This window comes from Choloepus didactylus, chromosome 8, assembly GCF_015220235.1.
Source record: "Choloepus didactylus isolate mChoDid1 chromosome 8, mChoDid1.pri, whole genome shotgun sequence".
NCBI lineage: Eukaryota > Metazoa > Chordata > Mammalia > Pilosa > Megalonychidae > Choloepus > Choloepus didactylus.
The window spans coordinates 65,038,611-65,064,872 of NC_051314.1; the positions used below are offsets into that span (position 1 = coordinate 65,038,611).

At 38.2% G+C, this 26,262-nt stretch overlaps 1 protein-coding gene across 5 annotated transcripts in view; it reads left to right on the top strand.

The window, feature by feature from the left end:
• Nucleotides 1-26,262, top strand: part of GRIP1 (glutamate receptor interacting protein 1) — a 447,814-nt gene that overhangs the window by 98,701 nt on the left and 322,851 nt on the right. The gene's annotated exons all lie outside the window — the stretch shown is intronic.

Consider the following 26,262-nt stretch of genomic DNA (forward strand, 5'->3'; position numbering starts at 1 on the left):
CCCAAGTCTGTAAAGCTCCAGTCACAAGTATATTATTATTACTCACTGCATTTCTCCATTGATATTCTCTCCTTTTACTTATGTTTGGCTTCCCTTGTTCATACCCAATAATCATAAACTGTAATTGCATTGGATAGCACACTGACATCTTAAATTCTCTTAAAATTCAAGTTCAAAATTGAAAGATTTCCCAGAGAAAACAATGCCTGCGTCACTATCAACACTATCTGACCTCAAGAAGTTATTTAACCTCCCTATGTATAGTTTCCTAAATTGTTTCTTGATGAAAACTAAGGGTTTGCCTTTTTCTCAATTCTTATGGGATCTTAAGAATAATAGTAGGTTTTATACATAAATTGTATCAATTTCCTTTGACAAAAATATATTTCTTCATGATTAATTTAATAATATAAAATATTTTCCAGTTGATAATTATTATGTTTAATATAAAATATGAAAGTATAAATTGTCAACAGAAATAAAATTGCTTTGAAACAGTACATTTCATTGCATGTCAAACAAGAGATGTATAGGATTCATATTAAAATTTCAGGTTTGGAAGTATTTACATTTCTTTAAAAGTTGGTATTTAAAAAAAGTTGTCAGTAACATAAAAAGGAAACCACAGTTATTGGATAGCTAAACTCAGTTGATTTTTCACTGTTGTGATATTTTTATGTGAATATTTATTTTAAAAAATGATACTGGTTCTAAACCATTTGGGATTCTTTGTGTTTATATCAACTATTGATCCATATTTGATTTACCCATTTAGGAACTAAAACTCAGAGTTTCCATTTAATCTGTCAAATAACTCTTGGGGGTTCTCAAACTTGATATAGTAATGTTATTGGCAGTACTTTCTCATAATTCATGGTGGCGGATCAAACATGCTAATTCTGTGTTCCAAAAGGACATTATTGGTAAATGAATTTTTCGTTTATCCATTTCTTTTGTATTAATGCTCTCAGATTTACAGTTCTTCAGTTTATAAGACATGTACATTTACCAAGGTTTGGATCAGTGTTAACTGTAACTCAATTTTTATTCTCCTAAGAAAAATCTCAGTGTTGAATATTAATATGCTATACCTGTCATATTTTAGGCTTTTTAATATCTAAAGGCACAGTGAATTTTTTTTTATTGGTATTTTTTTTAAGGCTTGAGCAAAATTTAATTTTCTTGATGTCAAAACCTTTTGTTGATCTGTGGTAAGATAAAATTTACCATGCTCAGAATACCTCCTTGATGATTTAATTATGCTCATAAATTCTTAGAACTCTCTAAATAGTTTTGTTTAGAAACACAAAATTTATGTTTCTTAGAGATTTATTATTACTGAGGTATATCAATTTTGACTCCATTCTTTAGGAGTTTGTTTTTCATTTTAAATGGAAGCTTTTAAAAATAACCTTCATTAAAAGCCTGTTGTCTCATTATTTTGCTATTAAATACATTTTTAACCAAATATTTTGAAAATAGTTTTCTTAAAGCAAGAATATAAATAAACAAGCTCTGAAGCAGGTTATCCGTCTGAGTTCCAAATCAATACCAAAAGCCATATATATTCTGGTCTAGTGAATTATATCAGTATATTCAAAGAATGAAGGAAAAGATATCATCTATAAAGTCACAACAGTTACCCAAAGACAGATCTATCATGTCTGAGCCAAACACACCGTATTATCTAGTATTTTCAGAAAACCTGTGATTTGTTCTATTATCATAAATTACGCTGAAGTTATACAGAAGGTCAGAAACCTGTGGAAAATTCTTTCCAAAATTCATGTCAAAATAATTAGACTCATTCATATACTGTATGCCTTCCCCTTCAGAGGCCTCAGTCTGAATTGCAATTTATGGTATCCTTTTTTAAAGGAATTGCATGAATATTTTAAATGTAATTTAGTGTACTATGTTATTGATGGTGCATTATTTATGCTAAGATTCTCTTTAATCATAAGGTCTTGCAAAGTGTGTGACAAGAGGAGTGGGCTGAATTTCTTTGTTGCACTTAGGGTCATAAACTCAGGGCTTGTAGCAACAGTAAATTCTCAAGGAAAGTGCATTGGTTTCTCTGCATTTTGTTTATAGACACGAGAAAATTAATATAGAGGTTTGAAACAAATAAATCAGGTTGGGAAATACCACACCCATGTACCACATTCATAGGTTTTAACAAATAAGTATTAAGTTACCTCAAGAATAAGACATATTTGCAAAAGATGAAAGAACATAATCTCTGATCTGCTTGTTTCCAATGAAAAAGAAAACCATAAAGTACTTCTCATTTGGAAATTCTTAGTATAGCTCCACTTATTCCTTTAAGAGACTATTTATGATTCTAAGAGTTCCCACAGCTGGTTTATAATCTCCCAAAGGGCAGGATGTATTTTATTTATTTTGTCCAACTATTCCTCCTCTCTCTTGAGGCATAATTCTACCCTCTTCTGCTTTTAAAAACACTTTAGAATGGTAGAACACGAATCCCCACTCTTTAAGTGTGAGCTGTATATATGACTTCCTTCCATAGAATATAGTATGGAAAGGGGGAGAAAAGGAGAAGGACAATGGAGAAACCTGACATTCATGACCTCAACCAGTTATCAAGGTTAACACAGCAGTGAAAAGTCATAGTATGTACCTGTGATACAATGCAATGAGAATGGCATTTACCTCTTTGATTTTCTTCTCCAAAATTCATAACCCCAATCCAACCATGAGCAAAACATTAGACAAAATCCCAATTGAGGGACATCCGACAAAATCCCTGACGAGTCCTCCTCAAAACTCAAGGTCATTCAAAACAAGGAAAGTCTATAAGATATAGTCACACCCAACAAGAGCCTAAGGAGACATAATAACTAAATGCTATGACCTATCAGAGAAAAAGGAAACTAAGTAAAAACTAAGGAAATCTGAACTTTAAAATATGGATGTTAGTTAATAATGTATCTTTATTGATTCATTAATTATGACAAATGTACCATATATAATAAATGTAAGATTTTAATAATAGGAAGAAATAGATTTGAAGTATGTGGCAACCCTCTGTATTATCTTTGCAATGTTTCTGTTAATCTAAAACTATTCTAAAATTTTAAAAGTTTGTAAAAAAATCACTAGAAAAGTTGTGTGCATAAAATATCTACATTATAACTGTCATATGCCCAGAGGAATCATATTTGTATAGGGTTTATTAACTTTTTTCTGTCATGTTTAGAGAGATATGCCTAGTTCTAGCTGTTCAGAATTGGTATTCTGTATAATATGACCAGCATCATCTTCCAGTGGTGACATTGTCATCTCTGAGCCCAGAATTATCCAAATTTATATCATCGAAAGGTGAAACCTTGGGCTTAACCCAGGTATTAGCCTTTCTATTGAATCTAAGGAAATGAGGTTTTGTGTTCATTTTAAGGCAAACATTTTTGCTCAAATGCAATGTGTTGTACAGCAAGTCAGGATAACGATTATCTGGGTATTTACTAATCATCTGTTCTGTGCTAAGCATTAGTCTACATGCTGAAACAAAAGGATGGCACGTTCCAGGCTTCAAAATTATCACTCTAGTGCTGCGAGACGAAGTAAACAGTTATGTCAAAGGAGGCCTGTGGCAGTTAGGAAAGGTAACCAACCACAAGGAGCTGTGGCTGCCCAGGGGAGAGGCCACCATTGGCAATAGACTCACTACTTCTTCTTGTCAACTCATTCACTCATTCCACAAATATTTATTGAATGACCACTGTATGTGAGGCTGTGTTCTAGACACTTGGGGTTCATCAGTTAACAACACAGACCAATACTCCTGCCCTCAGGAAGTGTGCAATCTTTGACACTTAGAAAATGTGTTCTTATCTTGAGCTGAAATGTGAATTCCCATGGCTCCCATCAGAAAAAAAGTTTGATTTTTATTACATTAAAGTTTTTTTCTGATTTCAGGATAGCGGTTGTGACTCCAAATCTCCTCCTTACTCCAGTACCAGAGAACTCTCTTTTCTTGGCAATATCTCCCTGTTCCTTCCAATATTTCTCAACACGATTCAGTGTCAAATTCTTTCCCTATCCTGTTTTGATCATCAGTGTGGTATAGTTGTAAAGATACTCCCTTAAAAGTCAGGAAGAACTGCATTCAAACAGTGGTTCTGCCATGTAATAGCTGTGATCTTTGCATATATAACTTGACCATACTGGGCCTCTATCTGTAAAATAAGAGTAATATTTTTACCTTACACAATTACTGTAAAGTTTAAAAATAATTTATACAAAACCACTAGCAAAGGATTGGACAAATAGTAAGTGTCCGAAAAATAGCAGCTCACTATAAACTAATCAATCCCCTTTGAAATAGTCTCTTGTTAACCCGTTTTCCTCCTCTTGCACTTTTGCTGTTGAGTTTTTGGACCGAGATGTGAATTGACATTTATTACTTTCAGTTAAGTTTTGTTATATGTTCATAATCCCTAATCAGAAATCCTTAGGGTAGATGTGTTTTGGAATTTCAGCCTTTAGAAGGCAAGCAGTACCTGCTTGTATTACCTGTATATTACATAATAGCCCTGGGGGCTTGGGAGCTAGGGCTGGAAAAGCTCCCTGTAACCAAATATTAATACTTCTGCAGTAAAACATACAGATATTCGCATTAAATGGGATAAGTAAAGACTTATACAACCTCTTAGCTCAGGGCACATTTTGCCACCAAAACGGTTTTCATGGGGGTAGTAGATAAGGGATTGTTAACTGTAGCCAACCTTTAAGATCATTTTGAACTTGAGTCTGTCCACTAACAGTACATGAGTGTTCCCTTCTCCTTTTGGGTCAGCAACTTTTATAAATTAACTTTCTATGTCTTCACTGATCAAAATGACAATAAGCAAAACTATTTTTCTCATAGACCTTTAACCAGATCCTGAGATGTTTTTGTTTTCCATTCATTTAAAAAGTTATTTTTCCTTGAGTATGATTACCTAATATTTAGATAAGCTCTAAAATTTGTTTTAAAAGTCTTGTTTTGTTTGTTTCTATATCTGCGCTTTGTAGTAAATGCCCTCTTTCCTTCTTTTTCACTCTGTTCTAATTCATGATAGTATGTTGTCTTATCTTTTTTACTAATTTTCCTTTGGTTATGAAAATCATGTTCCATGGAGTTTCTGTTTCAATAATATAGAGGTAATGTTAGAATTTTTAGAGATTTTGCAAATTATGTTTATTTCATGTGTCAGAATCTTGTTCAAAAAATTGTGTTTAAAAAATATATATCATTTTCAGCCAGTAGAGGGAGTCAACTACAACTAAAGGTAGTTTAGACAGGCATTCAAAGAAGAGTAAATGTAGACTTTAATCTGTGGCTTTTAAAATGTATAAGCACATAATTTTTAAGTATATAGATGTAGTTTAAACCTAAATAAAATCTAATTTCATGAATTTTCTTTTTGAAAGAATCACAAGTTCATCTTTTCCTTTGCGTAAACATATTCAATTTTATCTTTCAATAGAAAGTGTGAAAAGGATATGAACATTACATGAACATAAAACATGTTTGTATTTGAGAGCTGTGTAAAAACTATTTCTTAATTGTCTGAAGATATAAAAATTTTATTATAACCCTAAAACATAATTATATCCAATTGTACCTTTGAGCCTATGGTTTCTCATCATCAAGCTAACTTTTAAAATTGTTATAAAATCTTACGATGAAAAATATATTATCATCAGTTTTCCTTAGAAACTGGTCGTGGGTCCTCCACTAGGTCACATATAGTAACCACAGGCTCCTTGGGGAAGCATGTGCTCCCCATCTCCTAAGTGAGCCCAGCCTGTAGCTCAGGAGCATTTCCTCCTTAAGCCTCTGTAATTCTCACTCTTCATGCCTCTTATTACAGTGTAGTTCTCCCCAGCTTAGTTTGTTTCACTTTGCTGTATTGATGGGGAAGAACATACAGCAGTTTCATTAGCAAATCTGGTCATCAGGAAGGTCTTGGAACACATCCCTGATTCCATGTAAAAAGTCTATTGATTTCATAGGATTATACAAAGTGAACACTATAAAATCCCAAATGCTGTCTTGTAATCCTTCAGTTTGGTTGGGTCCACACCAACCTGAGGCTGTTCTTTGTGATGTATTCTCTTAATTGTGGTTCCTGTTGTTTGTTTACTTCTGAGGGGAACAAGAAAACTGAGAAATTTACTCAGTGAGAGAATCACTCCAGCTGAGGGGGTTGATATTATTATTTTTTTCATTAAAAAAAATTTATTTGATCATCACTTGGAAGCAGTAGATTAACATTGATCTACCTGAGCCTGAACTAATAAGATGAGTATTACAAATTAAAATTTCTTAAGAGAAGTCAGAAATAAACCAGCAAAACATAACTCCGGGGTTGTAAACCTTTAGCATCATTTATAATGAATAGCCTTATAAGAGACTCCTTTCTTTTACACGTACCTAAAAATTTAAACAAATAAAATTTTAGACAGAGGCTAGAATTTTGTCTTGTTTTTTAAAATTACCTTTAATTTGCTTACATTCAATTCTATGAGGAGCTATGTTCAATTCTGTTTATCAAACCTTCATGTAAAAAAGCTGTATGTCCCAGGAAATATTCCAGTGCTCTTGGGGGCTATAGAGATTTTAAGGGGGAGTTGTCTTTAAATATTCAAAAGGTTGTAACAGGGGATTCTGAAAATATGCCCTTGTAGACTATTAAAAGCATTATTAGAATAGGGACTGTTATACAGATACCCATTTTCTTCTTTCTATTTCTCTTTTTAAATTGTTAATAACCTGTCCCAGGCAAGGTGGACCCCTGATTAATATTTACATATAATTAGATTAGCCCTGTCTTATTTTTTAAAAAGCTAGCATAGTATACAAACATACCTTAAATGACACTAGCAATTTCTTTTTCTATCCTCTAGTATAACAAATACTATTGTTATACATATATGTATAACATATATGTAATACATATACATATGTAGCATGTTCAAACTGGTGGAGGATTGTTTTAGCAAAAATGCATGGCTTTTTTTGGTTGTTGTTACATTACAGGGCACTTCAAGGAATTTTAGGAGTGGTTGAATTATGGGGCATTCTCCAGGTTCCAACTTTTTAAAGGACGAGTAAGCAGGAAGGCGGTGGAGAGAGGAGTGTGCCACCATCTTTTTTTCCCCACTTTCACAAAAAAAATCTCTTTTTAAAAGAAGCATTACTTGAAGTTCTAGGAGAGGGTCACTTTATATTTCCAGCGTCTGTCTCTATATAAGCCAGTGCCAAGCCTCCCACACCATTTTTTTTTTTCAATCAGTGATTGGTTCAGTCAGTAAAATCACAAGGCCTATCACTGCTACTGAAAGAAAAGATTTTTGCTATTTTTAATGACACTTTAGAGACTGAGTGTAAGCAAGCTTTATCCATGTTGCTTATTTATATATACTATATAACCTGCCAAATAAATGTGTAAATCAGCAATAATAAAAAATAATTCCTTAGATCTCAGAATATAATGCCAGTTACAGGAAGCTCTCAGAGCAGAAACTACAGCATAGAAACCAGTAATGAAAATCTCTAACATGGGGAGCCTCCCAAAACACATGGACTTTGGAGACAGAGTTACAGAATGAACATAACGTGGACAGCTTTATGCTTGAAGAGCCAGTTTGCAAGCTGAAAGGTGATTCTGTTTGTTTTCATTTTTTCCCTACTGAAAAATTAAAAACAAATCTGAAACCCAATGTTTTTATTAGTTTTAAATCCTACATTGTGAAGATTCACTGTTCATTCCAAGTGCCTTGACTTTTAGTGCAGTAGGTGAGCTGCATGAGAAGGTGCTGTTTTAAATAGCTTCTGTTGTTCTGAATAGAAAATTAACAAGATCATCATGGAAACCAAAATAAAAAGTTTAAAAAGAAAATAAATTGATTACAGTTCTACCTCTCAGCAGTCATTCAATCATTCATGCATTAATTCAACAAATACTTTGTATTAAGGGCTCTATAAGGTGGTGAGTATGATAGCAAAGAAGACCTTTGCAGAGGTACAGTCTAGACAAGAGGAAGACAACTATTTAATATTGCCATAATGAGTGGGGTAAAGAAGATTGATTTCAGTATGCCATGGCAATGTAGAGCAGGGAGAGCAAATGTGGTCCAGAGTTCAGCCACTGGCTGAGACCTGAAAGAAAAGGAGCAATTTTCTAGAGGAATGATGGGAGAAAGTGTTACAGGCAGAGGGTTCAGCATGTCTTTTTTTTTTTTTTTTTTTTTTTTTTTTTAATGTAGAGGGAAAAAAGACTTGATGAACATCAATATACAGAACTATATTTTTTGTAAATATAAAAGCTATATTTCTGAGTGGTTCTTTAGGATAGATCCTTACAGTGCAATTACTGGGCCAAGGGGTATGAACATTTTAAAGCTCTTGATTCAAGTCATCAGGGAACTCTCTGGAAAATGGCACTCCATTGACCTCCTACCTATGGTGTATAAGGATACATATTCTGCAGAATGTTTGCCAGATTTAAGTGGTCTTAAGTTTGATAGATGAAAAAAATCACATTTCAACATTTTAGAGTTCTGTGATTTATTTTAGAATTCTGTGATTATTTGTGATGCTGAAGAGGTTTTCATATATTTATTAGTTATTTGTATTTGTTCTTTACTGCACATTCTTTGTCCATATTCTTAGTCCATTTTTCTATTGGGATCTTAGTCATCTGTTCTGTTGATCTCATGTGTTCTTTCATAGAATAATTCTAATCTTTTTCATATTTGAGTCATATTCTTTGCAATTTATGCTCTGCCTTTTTAATTTTGTTTTTTTGACACTAAGATTTTTAAATATCAATTTTTAAATATTAAAATCTGTTGATATTTTCCTTTGTAATTTTTTCCATTGCCCTTGGCTTTGAAAATTCTCTTCCCTATCCGCAGAGTAAATATTCACCTAAATGTATTTCTAAATAGTTTATGGTCTCTTTGTTTACCTGTTATGCTTATCAAACTGGAGTCTATTTTGATGTCAGTGTGATATAACTAAATTGACTTTTTTTGGTAAGAATTAGCCAGTTTCACCATCTCCCTCTTCTCTATTGATGCCTCCTTGCTTTGTCTTCTATTTCAATCTTCTCTATACATGGATCTGCTCTAGGTCTATCTATTCTTTTACTGATATATGTGTACCTTCTCATACCTCTGTAACATTTTTAATTATTATAGATTTCTAAAATATTTTAATGCTCAATAGGTGTAATATCCAATCCATTGCTCTTCTTTAAAGATGGTGCCTTTAAATTTGCATCTGTGTGGTGATGTTTGCAATGCTTCTCCTAGTTTATCCCCTACCAGTGAGTGTCCCCACACATCACCACTGACCCAAGCATGAAATCTGGGTTCATCTTAGGCTCTTCTTTCTTCCTCTCTCCCCACGTCAACTTAGTCACGGGTCATATTGATCATCTGTCATTAATTTTCCTGAGATCTCCACCTTCTTTCTACCCCCCACCACCCCTGCCCTTGTTCAAGTGCTCATCACCTATTGGGGATTATTGCTTCAACCTCCCAGCAGATAGATTTTCCTTCCTCTCCCTTGCCTTCTCCTGTCCATCCCTCCACACTGGTGCCACTGTGATGTCTTTTTTTCATGTGTGGTAAAATACATATAACCAAAAAGCCATTTTAACCACTTTAAGTGTATGGTTCTGTGGCATGAATTACCTTCACAATGTTGTATAAACATAACTGCTATTTCCAAAATCTTTCGTCAACCCAAAGCAATAAGTCCCCATCTCCCCTCCCTCCCAGCCCCTGGAAACAAGCTCTAAACCACTTTCTGTCTCTTGTCACTTTGCCTATTCTAGATATTTCATATAAATGGTGTCAGATGATATTTGCCCTTTTGTATCTTGCATAATGTTTTCAAGATTCATTCATGTTGAAGCAAGTATCAGAACTTCATTCCTTTTTATAGGTAAATAATTTTCCATTGTATGTATATACCACAAGTATATGTTTGAGTATATGTTTGAATCTTTGTTTTCCATTCTTTCGGGTATATACCTAGGAATTAGAATTGCCGGGTCATATGGTAGTTTTATGTTTAATTTTAGGGGAACCACCAAACTATTTTCTACAGTGGCTACACCATGTTACATTCCTACCAGCAATGCACGAGGGTTCTAATCCCTTCACATCCTCGCCAACGCTTATTTTCCATTTAAAAAAAAATTACAGTCATCCTAGTCAGTGTAAAGTGGTATCTCATTATGCTTTCGATTTGCAGTTCCCTAATGACTAATGACATGATTGTCTTTTTGATACAAATATAATCATGCCACTTCCCTGGCTTAAAATCTTTCTAAAGTTCATCACTTTCAAGATAAAGTTCAGATTCTTTGCCAAGGCCTTAGACGCCCACTACTCCTCTTTCACCTCAACTCCTTTGTCCCCCTCCCTACTTCCCCCACCCACTCCCCACACAGGTATTGCCCAGCAGGCTTAAGCTTTACTGAATTGCATTCATGCTCCATTAATGCCAGTTCCTGTCAAGATGCCATCTCTTTGCTCATGCCTGGAAACCTCAACTGCTTCCTTCTTCCTTTTCCTCCCCATCCCCACCATATTCCAGGATATTAGAGCTCCTCTTCTGTGCTTCAAGCACTGCTGCCAACTCTACCCTGGGGGTCAGAACACTGCAGTGTCATTGCGTGGTGCCCCATAAGGTTCCGTTAAGGCAGGACCTCAGTCTTTCCTCTCTGAATCCCAGCAGAGTCTGTTGTGTGGTTACTCTTATGGAACACAGGTAAGGGTGTGAATGTGTGTCTCTGCACACTTACCCTTAACTCGTCTGTTGGTGTTTCTTTAAAACAGAGTGAAGTTAACAAGAATTGTCGGAAATATTTTTTCCGCAAGGTTACTATGAATTGTTTTCTTCTTTGAATCCAAAACTTCCTTGAATTCTAACTACTACTTTCTATTGATCACGGAGACTCTTACCCTTTCCTAGTCCTCTGCTTATTAAATAGAATGATTCATTAACTTGTACATGGAAAAAACTCCCTTTGTCTACCACCCACTCTGCATTTAGCTTTTGAATAAGCTATTGATGTGCATTTGATTGTTTCTGCTTTGTTATGGTGACTTTTAATTGAGGTTGTCTTTATTACACTGCCTCTTATTGGCCACTTTGTTGTAACTCATTTCCTAGTAATTGGATATGTACCTTCTCTGAAATGTAATTTTCTTTGGGCTTGTAAAATGCACAGAGCAAGCCATACGCATGAACATTTTCATAGAACTTTTGATGTCATTAAAAATAAGGATCAAAAATATTACACTGAAAGCCCTCCAGATACTTAAACTCTAACTGGAAACTGTCAAGAGAACAAAAGGAGTGAATTTATCATAGGAGATCCCAAATTAGGGGAGGAAAGTGTATTTATAGAGCATTATTAAATGAAAACATCATTGCATCACAGTGAAAAGAAGCATTTGGTCTTTCCCTAACGAATTATCTGAGATTCATGAAGAGTAAAAATGAACCTGGTGGTCTCTTTTTAATGGACTATCATGACTATGATAAGGTCACCATTTAAAAATTTAGCCCTTCTCAGTATATAGCCTGGTGTAAGTGGGCAGAAATGACAGAATACTCTTGTTGGCATGATGCAGGGGAATCTGCCCACCCTTTTTCCCTATCATTTATGACCCAGACTTCTCAAAATGGAATTAGAATTTGTGTTGCATGACCAACTCTATGATACTTGAATATCTAGAGATTTAATTTTTTGAATGACTGCATTCACTATAACATTAGCATCCATGAAAATAATTTTTCCAACTCCTCGTTCACTTGGAATTCTACAAAGTGATTTTTGACCAAATAAGTAGCTAGCTGTTGCAAAGATAACCATGTAAAAGCTATGTCAATGGATTCTGTTTAAAGATTTGCATGAAATATGCCATTTAAGCTAGTGTGACATTAATCCAAGAAGGCTTAATTGGCAGCTATTTATTGAACACCTACTGTGTGTCTAACACTGTACATAACAGTTGTCACACTCATTTGAGCTATTTCATGTGACAAGGCTAATATTTATGAAATAACTTGAGGTTAATTTTATGCTAAACTCCGGGGGTTCTTTGGACAATAGGAAGCATCCAGAGAGGAAAGAGAGCAGTGAAGGCAGGAGTTGGAGAAGCCTTCCTATGGGCAGCCTGAAAGCATGTAGCTGTTGATGCTTAAATATGACTTGTGTATCATTCCAGAATTATGATAACAGAAGTTGCCTCTGGAGAAGGGATCCAGGGAAACCCTTGTTATTGTATTTCCAATTAGACTATTTGGATTTCTTACCTTGTACATATATTTATATACTTTAATTACAAATATGTATTTATTATGTAATTAAAGTGGATAGCTAAAGGAACTCTTCAGTGGGAAAGCACCAGGGTAAGCAATGGCCAAGAGGCAGTTATGAAAAAGGAGGAAGTGGTGGAATAAGGCAGAGGAGGAGATGAGGGAGACCAGTCTGGAATCAGGATGACACTGGGAATATCATTAGGAGTGTAGGGCCGTCTGAATCTGTGGAGTCACTTTTGTTTATTTGCACAATAGGTTTTGGATTCAGACTGCCCAGATATGAATTTCAACTCCATCACCTACTCACTGGATCTTCTTAGACTTAACCTCTCTGAACCTCAGTTTCTTTCTCTGCAAAACAGGAGTTATTATAGCTCATCTAATGTGGTTACTAAGGATGAGCATGTAGACCAAGCACACAGCATAGTGCCTGGCATATGGCAGGACTTTATAAGTTTAGATGGGCAGTGAGAGGTTCAGAGTGAATTGGAAAGGCAGGAAGTCTCAGACTGCAATAAAGCATTTCGTAGATTCTGCCAGTCAAACCTCTGAGATGTTTCTTAAATCCAGGATCAGGCCCCTATCATCTCTGGCTGGAAGTTCTACAATATCCTCCTAACTAACCTCGCAGTTCCCCCCTCCAGTTTGTCTTTAAAAGCCACCAGAACAATCCATGTAAAACACAACCCAACCACGGCATTACATGATTAAAGCCTTCAGTGGCTCCAGTCACCTGTGTTAAAGCCCGCCCTCCTTCACATGCTACTCCACGACCCCCTCAGCCCAGCCCTCTCCTGCCTGCCTCCCCAGCCTCAGGCCTTGCCACTCGGACTGAACTTCACACTCCAGCAGCATCAACCTGCTTGTTGGCCCATTTCACACCACGCCCGTCCTCAGATCCATGCCTTCAATGATGCTCTTCGCTTTGCCTGGAGCATCGTCCCCCTGCTCTCTTCTTTTTCCTAAGACCTGCTCATCCTTTGAAACTCAGCTTAGGTGATGGTGACAGTTCCTCCAGGAGTCCTTCTCGGGTGTCCTCCAACCCCCACCACAGCCTGGCTTATTACTCATTTCTGTTGGTACTACAACACTTTGTGCATGTCTCTAATATTTCTTGGGCAAGGGGAGGAGAACTTCCTCCCCCTTGCTGCTTGACTTTCACCCCCTGTCTTGCCCCTCTCGAGGGAGGTGGACTGACGGATCTGATTGGTTAGTTTGGGACAGGAGTCGCGCATGCCCAGCTCAGCTCCTTCCTCTCCTCTCTTTGGGAGCCAAAGCTCCTTGGCTCCATGCAGTACCTCTTATAGGCACACACCTCCCGCAGGGGTTGTGGTCATTCAACGTTGCCAGTGACATTGACATAAGTCTGTCTGACTCCGGTCGTGCTAGCCAGCTCTTCCGACTCCCACACGAAGCTACACTTCCAGTATCAGCTTTAGTCCTTATAGAACTGAAGTTTAGCTTTTCATCTGCCTGACTCCATTGCACAGGATTCTTTTGTTTCTCATCTTAGGTGGGGAAAAAAGAAGTGTTAGTTATTGAACTGCTCAAGGCCACCAATACTAATTTATGGCATTTTTGCATTTTAATCATCTGTCTGTCTTGGACCCTAGACTTACCCCCTTAAAGAGTGAGGGCTGTTTCTTATCTATCTTTGTATACCCAGCACCCAGTGCACCTGGTGCATCGTGGCGCTTAGACGATGATTGTCTGCTTGTTGAACACACGTGGAAATCCAGAGTGAAGTGGGCCTGAACTAGGGCTATGCTGTGAATCAAGAGGAAAGAGCAGATGATGATAATATTCACAGGGGCATTTATTGAGCCTGCCACCGGGCTGAGTACCTCACATATATTGTCACTTGAAGCTTCCAAAAACTGCATGGTAGGCTTTGATATTTTCACCACTTTATTTAAGAAAATCTGAGTTTGCCCACAATCACATAGTAGAAATAGTAGTTTTGGGATTTCAACCCAAACAGTCTTACTCCAGAAACTGTGATAAAAAAATTCAAAGAAAGATAAACAGGGTATATTAAGATAACATTAATAGAGGACTTGCATGGTGCTTCCATTTACTCTCTGGGGCCTCCTAAGCAACCAGATAAGCTAGACAGACTCAGATTAAAATCCTGGGGGAGGAAGGACAGGAGGACCACCCTAGAGCCAACAGGAGGGAAGCAAACTCTTATTATTACCTTCATTGAACAAATGAGGAAACAAAGTCTCAGAAATTAAAAGAGTTCAATCCAGTACAGATCTGGGTATTTGCTCTCTACAGTTCTAGTTATGACAAGGTTCCAGAGAATGAAAGCAAGAGAAAAGGAGGTGATGACTCACAGATCTCTGCCCTAGTAGACTGGAAGGTTGTGCTTGAACTGACAGAAAGGAGAGAGTTGAAATGGGGCCATCTTGAAGAGAATTTAAGTTCTTCTATGTGGAATTTAAGAGGATGGTAGATATTTCAAGTATTGATGTACTATGTGCAATTGAAAATATAGCATGCATACAAATACAGCTTTTACTATTCAATAAAATATGCTTTTTAAAAACATCAGACATCCTCATATATAAAGAAAATGATGTTGTAGACAGGTAAGACTTTCTTTCTAAATCAGGTGCAATTAATTGGGACCTTAAATGTGCTCCTGGTCATATATTTGATGTGTTGATTCTTTCCAGTGCATATTCAAGTGCATTTTTTTTAAAATTCAGTTTTATTGAAATATATTCACATACCATACATACAGTCATTCATTGTATGCAATCAGCTGTTCACAGTACGATCATATAGTTACGCATTCATCACCACAATCTATTTTTGAACATTTTCCTTACATCAGAAAGAATCAGAATAAGAATAAAAAATAAAAGTAAAAAAAGAACACCCAAACCATCCCCCCCATCCCTCCCTATTTGTCATTTAGTTTTTATCCCCATTTTTCTAATCATCCATCCTTACACTGGATAAAGGGAGTGTGATTCACAAGGTTTTCACAATCACACTGTCACCCATTCAAGTGCATATTGATAGTATGTTCACTGGGTAGAAGAATTGTGAGATAGTACTCATGAGCCAGTATATCTGGTGGCCAAAGTCCTACTTAGCAAAGTGTTTCATTCTTTTCCATACTCATGATCTCCAGTTATTTTTAATATTGTGAAAACCAAACCACTGCTTTTGATGCTATTTATTCTGCGCATTGAAGACTATTTTCTAGTTCTAGAATCCAGATAAATCTAAATATAGGGTGCAGATCAATACTAAGAGGATCAATAAGCTTTTATTCTTATTCCACTTCTCTTTACTGAGGAGTTTTGATTTGCATTTGCTGATTACAGCAATTTGTCTGTGATGTTGACAGGAGAAATTAATTTGAATAGGGTCAGAACCTCCTACAAAGGGAACAACCCACTTAAAATACCCTCCAATCCATTGCTTTTCATCCTCCTTACACCTTTTCTTTTCCTGAAATTTAGTTCAAAGTAGGGCTTGCAGTGAACAGAAGAAGACGCTTCTGTTTCATCCCTGCTCCCCACTCAGCCCGATGCACGTGAACAGCATACTTCCCAGTCTTTCCCACACAGCCTGAAGTAAGGTCTTAAAGTTGTGGTTGCCCCCAAATTGAGCCCTGAGTGAGTGCAAGGCTGAGGACCAGGTGGGTTTGTTTTGTTGGCCACTTGTTGGCCCATTCTTGTCCTAGTCGAAGATACTTGAGATGTCATTGAAAATGGTTTGTTTCATGGTGACAGCCGTTTTTTTACAAGAAGCTTATAATGATGAAATTAATACCTGTAGTGGCCTTCTCCAAGGAACTTTGCACATATTAACATATTGATTCTTCCACATCCCTCTGGAGTGAGAAAAAGGTCATTTTTATGCTTCTCTTAATGAAAGGGAAGTAAGATATGGTAAAGGTGAAGCTTGAGGTAGGTCAGGAGAGAAAGGAACTTGGTCTTCATCTTCTTCCCTTTAGATTTGATTTCTTTTATTCATGACTGCTGAAGTTCAAACAATTTCGTTCCTCTGTCCACTAATACATTCACTTATTTCTTCATTCATTTGGTACCAAATGTTTGTAAAGCACCAGCTGTGTGTCAGGCACTAGGGATAAAACTTGTCTCCATAGCAATTCAAACCTTCATTGTTGTACAGAAATTACTCTGTGGCTTCAGAACCCAGAGCAGCCTTTATGGGAAAAATAGTTTGTAAACCACTGAAGTAGAATATTCATTCATTCATTCAACAAGCATTTTTTGAGTATCCATCAATTTGTTAGATTTCCAAGTCCCTCCTTGACCTAAAAATACTCTAACTATAAACATTTATTTAATTTTTTATGTTGAATATATTCTGCCTTTTTCTAACTTATGTTCTTTTTGGTCTCTGACCATTATGACTATCAGTAATACAGAATTTGTGGAATTTCTGCTTTGTTAGTCTGTCCTTAATACTTTCTAGGTTATTATCTACTTTGTGTTCAGAAAACAAAATTAAACTGGATGACAAGGAGCATGACTCCTCAAGGTTAGACTTCTGTAGTGATTGAGGATGCTGAATTGGCTGACTGTATGTTCTGTATGTTTACTGGGTCAGGGACCATTAATTGAGAAATGGAAGTACCCTAAATCTGTAAAGAGCCCCACAGTATTGTGGCAGTTTGTCCTCATAAGATAAATGGACTTTTGAGATAAGAGTAAGTTTTGCTTATCATTCACCTCCCACAAACATATCAGCTGTGTTATAATTTACTTCTCCCTTCTCTTCACTTAGTTCTGTGTGTGTGTGGTTTCCTCTGCCTGGAATGTTTGCTGCCTCTTCCATGGACGTATGCTTCCTTATCCTTCAAGATCCAGTTCCAATTCCTACTACTCTGTGGAACTTTCCCACAGTTTCCTCACATTCTCGCTTATCCATTCAGCTCACTAATTCATTTCTCCCTCTTTGCTGTCACAACTTCCTACTGATAGTGCCAATATAACATCTATCCCGCTGAATTATTGTTATTTATTTAAGGTGATCCTGCATATGTCAATTATATCACAAAATGGGCATTCATTCAGTATTTCTTTTCCATTCTGTCATCTTCTATATCCCCCTCCTTAAATACAGGGATCATCATACTCATTTTTGTACCTCCAGCCCTTTAACCAGTGCTCCCAACAGTTGCTTTTAGCCTAATGGTAGCACCTAGTGGTTTTATGGATAGGCTGACCTCCCACATGCTCAGCAACATTTTTGGATTTATGCCCATGGATCAATCCTTTTAGCAGCAGACATGGACTAGAGCCAAGAAGAGAAGTAGAGCTGACCACGGACATGGCAGCAGGATCTCCTCCCCACGTGTGGCCCCAGGCCTTGCTGTGCATGCCAACACTGGACTAATCAGTCCAATTCTAGAACAGGTGTTTTCTGTCCTGCATACTGTTGCTGAGAGCAGAGGGGAAGAGTTTTCCACCTGGTCAGAATTTGTAGAAACAGGTGATGCAAAGAAAAAACCTTAGATTGCGTGCTGTGTCAGCAGCTTAGGAGTGCTTTGAGCTAAGTGTCTCCACCCTAAGAAGAAGGATTCTCTTGCTCAAGAGCATACCTGGCCCCCCTTCTTGACCCAAAGGAATCAGAGCCTGTTCTAGGAATCCAGGGGTTTTATAATGCTCCTTCCTCTTGTTAAAAATTAACACACGTCACTGAACTGGGAGTCTGATGGTCCTTGTATCTTGGATTGGGACAGATGATTTGGAAAGGCGAATAAAAAGGTTTTCTCCTTTTAAATAGAGCTGCCTGTCTTTGATGAAATTAAAACAACAATAACCAGTAAGACTTCAGTGCTTGGAAAGCTGACAGCCCTCAGATAAGATTTAAAAAAATAGATGGTGACTATTAGTCATACTGTCTGCCTGGAGCTGGTTCTGCCCTTAGCCTCTGAGCATTTCCTGGTCATTGCCCTGCCTGCAGTGGTCATTCCGAAATTGGACCATCTACCAGCTGGGTTATGGAAGCCTCTCTGGGATAGTGATTATTTATGATTTTATACCTAGAAAACCAGGCGACAGAGTGCTAGAGAGCTGTGGGTTGAGGGGTTGAGGAGTTGAGGGGCATTAGAACACAGAAATAACAGCCACAGTTAATGTCACCACCATTTATAGAGTCCATACTATCTGCTAAGCACTGTGCTATCTACTTTACATATAATTTGATATAATCCTTACACTAGGTATTTTTTATTATCTTCATTTACAGTTGAGGAAATTGATGCTATCATATGATAGTAATAACAACATAAAATTCATATTGAGCATTTATGATGTGCTGGCACTGTGCCCGTCTGCCAAGAACTTGTCAGAATTACGATTCAGACTTTGGATTCTATGGCTCTGAAGCCAAAGCTCCTAACCACTGCTCTCTGCCACCTCCCCTGGATGACAGCCATTTACAGTAATGGTTAGTCCATGCCGAGGGTATTACTACTTGGATCATGCTGGAAACAATTGAGCAGCTATGCATGGCACAAGTGCACTGTCTAAGGCGCTGCCTTCCCATTTTAGACCTGGTGAATGTATGTAGTTATGGCATTTCTTTGCCAGCAGATGGCAGTAAAATGTCTTGAAGAAGGGATGCCTTTTTCTAATGCTCATGGTGTTCCCATATAGATTAGCAGTGGCCCTGGCAGTGGTAAGAGATATGGAGAAGAGGTGATGGAGTGGAGAGTGTTTAAGAGATGAAATTGTCAGGACTTGGTTAATGATTGGATTTAGTGAGGAAGTTAAGACAGAGTTCAAAGTCAAGAATATTTCTTGTAGTAATGACTACAATCTGAATCTTCTCAATGAGATAGCAAACCCATATGCTGTTTTTATTTCTCAAATGTCAAATTTGACTACAACCAAATCAATCATTAAATTTATGATCAATTCAAAACATTTAATCTTCCCAAGCATATTCTTTCATTTTATGCCTCCGCACATAACATATATTTTTTGACCATGGTGCCTACCTTCCAGCAATGTGAAATACAATTGTGGTAATTTAAGGACTGAGATTTTCTTGTCCATAAGTAAATCCTTACAACAGGGTTTTTATTTCCATGAGTGGGTTTTAGGGGGTTTGTGATCCCCCTGGGATTGATAACTTGTCATGTGCTGTGAGCACATGAATTTGTGTGCATTTTCCTGGGGAGATTTTCCCTAGCACTTCTCAGATTCTCATATGGTTCAGAGCCTTAAAACAAAAACATTTTGTCCGAGGTTGTCATGTCACCCCAAGGAGACCTAGAATAGATTCCGGGGGACACATGTAAATTCCCACAAGGGCCAAGCAGATAACATAGTGAAGTAGTGAGTGCAGTAGACCCGGTGGGGCTTGTGGTGAGCTGGAGAGTGCATTTCCCCCAGATCTACAGAGGCAGCCACTACTCAGCCGCTGAGAGTTGCCATGCAAAAATTCAGGCCCAGCGTAACCAGACCTCTTGATTTCAAGAGAAGCCATGAAGTGGACTCCAGAAAAATTTTAAGTGTGCACAGACAAAAAGAACATATATAGGCCAGGTGTAACCCTTGAGCTGCCAGTTGAATAACACTGAGTTAGGAAGCAGCCTGTGAAGACCTGGCTGTCTTAGGATGAAGAGATATGCCATGGTAGAGATGCTGCCATCACAACTACTACTAATTATTATAGCAACAACATTAGTAATAATAATGGCTAACACTTGAGCACCTTCTATGTCCCAAGCACTGTTCTAAATACTTTATTCATAATCAACTTTCTCAGCAGTCCTATGGGGTAGGTCATTAATGTTGCAAACACTTAGCTGGCATTACTCTATGTCAGGTGCTGTTCTAGGGATTTCTAGGTACAAGGCTGACTCATTTAATCCTTATAACAATTCTGATTCATAGGGGAAACTGAGGCATGGGGGGGGCTTTAGTAACTTGCCCTATGTGAAATAGTATATTCAAACCCAGGCATTCTGTTTCCAGAATGTGCACTCTTAACCATGCTGTTCTGGCTGACACTGGGGAGCTCTAGGTAGTGGCTACTCTTCAAATAACACTCAGCTATGGCACTCAGTGGTCCCAGGCAAGCACCTCTCCACAAGGGCATGGCAGTGAGGCACTTCTGGCCAAGTGCAGTCAGCCTCTGGTATTCTGTGAAATCCATCTCATTTTCATGCACTACCAGATATGCTTTATTCAATCTTTGGTTGTGTTTTTTTTTAATCTCCTCTGAAATGAGCAGATCATAAATCCTTTGCTAGATGAAATTTTCAAATAATAGTAATAGATGCCCTTGTCTTATGTCTTCTGACAAGTTTGGCCCATACTGTCATCACAACAGTCAAAAGTGGCTGCATTACAATTAGATGGCATCTAGGTGCAGTGCAAAAAAAGAAAGAGACAGATTAATTCTCCATTTGAGTTTCTGTTTCATCTGAACTTCCTCAAATGAGTGAGGCTTCCTAAAGGTTTGCACAAAAGAAACTTGGGAAATAAGTGAGAATTTACAGTTGTAATGACAGAGAATTGAGTTTAATCTGCAGCAGCAACATAGAATCTGTGTCTGATGAACGAGGGTGAGATTACAAAATGGGAGAATGCAGTGATTGGCAGAATGCACTTGTTTCACATTCTATTAGTGCCAATGCCGAAATCCAAACCCTGCTGAGATATTGATCATGGAAAACTGAAGGAGGGAGGAAAGGGACAGGGTGTAAATTTATGCAAAAGCTGTCATTTACCATGAGTTATATCAAACGGGTCTCTAATTTCCTACTTAGAATAGGCCCCTTATTTTTGTAAAAAAATAGATTTTCCTGTTAGTTTATAGCTTTGCATTTCCATCAGCTTACCAGTTTTATGATGCTGCCTGTCAGTAGTGGGTCTTAGTGGTTGGTGCACTTCCATTAGCATATGCTTTTGCAAAACATTTTATCCTTTTGTGACTCCCTTTGATGGATTAAGCTCCTGCATTTCCTTCCCCAAACAAGTTCAAAGAGGATCTGTGGAAGGCTTCTCTTCCTGGAGGCTAGTTTTAATGTCAGCCCTGAAAATAAAACATTGAACATGAAGCCAAAAGGAAGGTAGCTACCAAAATTTTTTAAAATTGCCTATAAAGAGAACTCTTTTATTGACCACTGGGAACTACAACCCAAAATACGAAGAATGAGTGAACAAGGGTATGCTGTGAGCATTGTGGGATTCTGGACTTGATAATGTAGCCCACTTTACAAACCATCCAGAGATTATACAACCAGAAAGATAAGTCAACGGATCTAACTACCTTTTGAAAAGTGTAAGCATTTTTTAGTATCTTGTGAAACTTCGAAGTCAAGTTTTTCCTCTTTTACTTTTAACTAAATGTTGTGATTTTTCCTTGCTTTGTGGAAGAAGGACCTAGTATGTCCATTTGACAGTTCTCCAAATTGGGCCTAAACATATCACAGGACTTGTGAGAAACTTAGAGCTTCTAACAGTTTGCACTTTTGTCTTCAGCTAGGACCACAGATATAAGTGACTGAAGGCACAGTGATTACAGAAAACCCCTAACATGAGAAATGACTTCATCAGGATTGGTTTAGAAGGTCCAACAGGAGCAAACCCCATTAGCAGTTGCGTTGAAGTTGAACGTGTGAAAGTTTGTTCTAAAGTTAGAAGGAGAGGTAAAAAAAATCTCATCAAGTTGCAATTACCCTTGACCAATCTTGTATTTCTTGGGTTGAGCATATGAAGTAGCTGGCCACAATTACGGACTGTCATATTAAAATACAGAACAACAGTGGTGACGTGCTCACCTGATGAGTTAGATTCAAGCAAGACTGAGAACTCCCATGGGAATAATAGGTTCCCAACAGCAGCTATGGCATATACCTACAATAGCAATAATTGAATTATGTATAGTTCCCTCTCTGTGTCTCTGTCTCTGTCTTCTCTCTCTCAATATGCCCAGCTGAAATCATGTAAGTTAAATGTATATGATTGGACTCTGCTATATTGCATTTTGATATTGATGTGCTTTTTTCTTATCACTGATCCAAATTTTATACTTAAGTCCAAGGCTTGCTGCTTCCATGTCGCCAGCCTGGACTACCTGAGACCCCAACCATATTTTTCTTCACTCTGAGTAACTACAGTACATATACTGCTGGAGACTGAGTCCGATATTTGGGACTCCTTTCAACTAGAGCTTAAGCTCCTAAAGGCAGGTTCCTATGTGTTCCTTTTCATTTATATTTCTAACAATACCCAGAACATGCTTGTCACAAAACAATAACATCATTGAATGTATGGTCGCAAGGCTCCATCCTGAACTTATTTGGCTTTTGACATGTATTTGAAGCTGCCCCCTATCTTGCACTTTGATTATTAGTTATAGGGTAGACCAGATTCTAAATCTGAAAACTTCTTATGACTTGTAAGACACAGTTTACAGCTGAGAATTGTATGGGAAATCTTCTGACCTGAGGAAAATAGTCTGTAACATGTTAAAGTTCCATACTGAAAATGCTTATTATAACTAGTGTTGAATTAACTTTAACAACTTTTTTTTTCAAAGGCTCAGTCCTCTTTGAGGGCAGAAGAGGGGAATGCGATGAGAGATTAGTTTTGTTGTGTGTGTGTGTGTACACTTACGTTTCTATAACTAACCTGTGAAGTTGGGAGGGCAGGAATTATAATCCAAATTTTAGATAAGAAAGCTAAGAGGTTAAGTGCCTTCTTCTCCAGGCTGTACAGCTAGAAAATTATGGAGTCACAACTCAAACTAAGACCTTTCAAACTTTACTGTGTGTTTATCCATTCATTCATTAAGTGTCCTTAGCGTTCCAGTCACCATGTTCAGTGTAACAGATTCAAAGACAAATAAGATCCATCTTTTCCTTAGGGAGCTCACAGTCTAGTAGAAATTAACAGTTAAACCAGTAAGGATAGTCCATAGCGTTCCAAGCAAGAATGTTAGAGGAAGCAGAGGCCTGGGTTTCAGAGTAGATTGGGGTGTTCCAGGTTCTCCTTGTCTCTCTGTGGCTGGAGCTTTCACAGGAGTGGCGAGACAGAATTGGAGATGCAGACCAGCAGCCACTTCATGAAGATCCTGGAAGCCAATGCTGTGGAGATTGAAAGTGTTTAAAATAGTGCTAGTCAAGCTTTTTGTCTTTAAGCAAAAGTCAGAAAGGTGGATCAAAGGGGTCTGAGACAAGACTAGGGAAGACCCACTAAGACTAGAGTAAAAATTAGGACAAGACATGATGTGATTGGAAAGCAAGTCAGTATCCACTGGGATGTGCAGGAGTTGGTGAGTGGTTGGATATGGGAGATGAAGGAAGAGCCCAGGAGGAGTGGGGGGACTGGATGGATAATGTGCAATATACCAGGGTAGGAAGTACAGGGAAGGAGAAGTAGAATTTGTCTCACATCAAAATGTTGTATTCTAGTCATCTTTTTCCATAAATATTATAAGGTATAGTGCTCTAGTCCGTGCTATTAAATTTGGTAGTCACATGGGGTTACTCAGCACTAGAAATGTAGCTTTTCCAAATTGAGATGTGTTGTAAATGCAAAATGCGCATACACAACAGATTGCAAGGACTTAGGATGAGAAGTTGGATATAAAAATATCATTGATAACTTCTTAAATGGATTACATGATAAATCATAATATTTTGGATATATTGACTTAAATAAAATATATTATTAAAATTAATTTCATCTGTTTCTTTTTATTTTTTTAATGTGGCTACTTGAAAATCACCATTATATCAGTATCTTGTATTTCTAGCTTACATTATATTTCAGTTGAATAGACTGCTTTAGAAAATCGGTATATAATGGATATTTTTAAAATCCTAGGGCAGGGAGGATTTTGGAGCAGCACTTTGGAATTCCTGTCAAGCATGACCCTTATAAATGAAGTTGGTTTACCATTGTACCTCAGAATGTTATTTTATTATTTATTTTTATTTTTATATTGTTTAGAATATTTTTAAGAGTTCTCTGTGCCCAAAGGGATCTGGGGTGTGTTTGGAATCTGCTAGTCCTTGAAGTAATTCTGATGCATATCCTGAGGCCAGAGTATTTCTAGAACTTTCTAAATAAGAAAGTTCCCAAAAGGCTAGGATTGTATGTCCAAGATGTAAGCATGGGGAGAGGCAGGAGGCATAACGAAGCCTCCAGGACTACAGAGAGGACTCAGAAATGGGGAGGGGGCCCTAGAACTGATGCTAGTTACTAGAGCTCTCTTAGCCAAGGTTCACTTCAGGTGACATGAAGCTCAGACCATTCCAGAGTGGTTTATTCCAGGCACTCACAGAGCCTCCCCACACCTCTTTGTTAATAATAGTGCTCCCTAAATCATCTGTTGATTCAGCTTCCCTAATACAGGAAAGTGCCTAAGAAAGAAATGGTCCAGGAGTAGCGTGGATGTCTTGCAAGTGAAAACTACTCTCAGGACCCCACTACCTGCCGCTAAGATGCATCTCTTAAGGTTGTTCTATGAGCACACATTTAAGAGCTGCAGTTCTTTTATTCTCAGCCTTTTGTATCCCAATGTACATTGATTATACACTTTGAAATCTTATTCTCCCAGCCCTCTCTGCCTATGCCTTTCTTGCATTCAAGAAACATTTATTAATAATGTGTTGTTCTTCAGGTTCTGAGACCACAAAGATGAAAAGACTGCCTGTGTCTTCCAGATCCTTTCTGTACCGTGAGAGTTGACATGCAGATCTACTGTCATTGCCCCAAAGTACAGTGGGCAAATAGGAGAAGCAGCTTCCTCCACTGTGAAATGGGGATAATAATCCTTCCTCTGGTGTGGACTCACTGTGAGGAGCTACTGAGGAAATGAATGTATAGGCTTAGCCTGTGACTGGCACACGGTGGGCGCCTTGTAAGTGCTAGCCATGTTGAAAATGACAGTGACAGTGACAACACTGAGTTGATGAAAATGCTAATCGTGATGAATTACCCAAGGTGTTCCCTGAATTCTGGTCTGAACCCACGTCCCCCTAACTCTCCTACTTTTGCTTGACACTGGCTCCCCCTTGGCTTTCCCCTAGGCCCTGGCTTCTGACTCTGGATACTCCGGAAGTCCTTGGAGGCATTGTCCACCCAGGCTTTGTCATGAGCCGTGTGAGAACTTTGAGGTGCCCCCTGCACGTTAACCCTGCCTGCCTTCCAATGGATGGAGGTTTCTTTCCAGGCCTCTGGCCTCAGTTTGATCACCTGGTCAGCTTCCCAGTCAGCCTGCCTTAGCCCTGCACCCCCATTTCTGATCCTTTGCTGCCCTCTAGTAGCAACTCTCTCCACTGCGCAGCCAGAATGCAAAATGGGCTGTTTACTTGCTGGATGGAACGGGCTCACAACTGGGTGTTAAGAAGATGCCTGGTGAGGGAGAGAGACTGTCCTAGTTTGCTAATGCTGCAGAATGCAAAACACCAGAGATGGATAGGCTTTTATAAAACGGAGGTTTATTTCACTACACAGTTACAGTCTTAAGGCCACAAAGCGTCCAAGGTAACACCTGAGCAATTGGGTACCTTCACCGGAGGATGGCCAATGGCGTCCGGAAAACCTCTGTTAGCTAGGAAGGCAGCTGGCATGTGCTCCAAAGCTCCGGCCTCAAAACGGCTTTCTCCCAGGACGTTCCTCTCTAGCAAGCTTGCTCCTCTTCACAACATCACTCCCAGCTGCACTCAGTTTCCTCCCCTCCCAAGTCAGCTCATTTATATAGCTCCACTGATCAAGGCCCACCCTGAATGGGCGGGGCCATGCCTCCATGGGAACATCTCATTACCCACAGCTGGGTGGGGCACACTCCAAGCAAATCCAACCAGCACCAAAACTTCTGCCCCACACAAGACTACAAAGATAATGGCATTTGGGGGACACAATACATTCAAACCTGCACAGAGACCC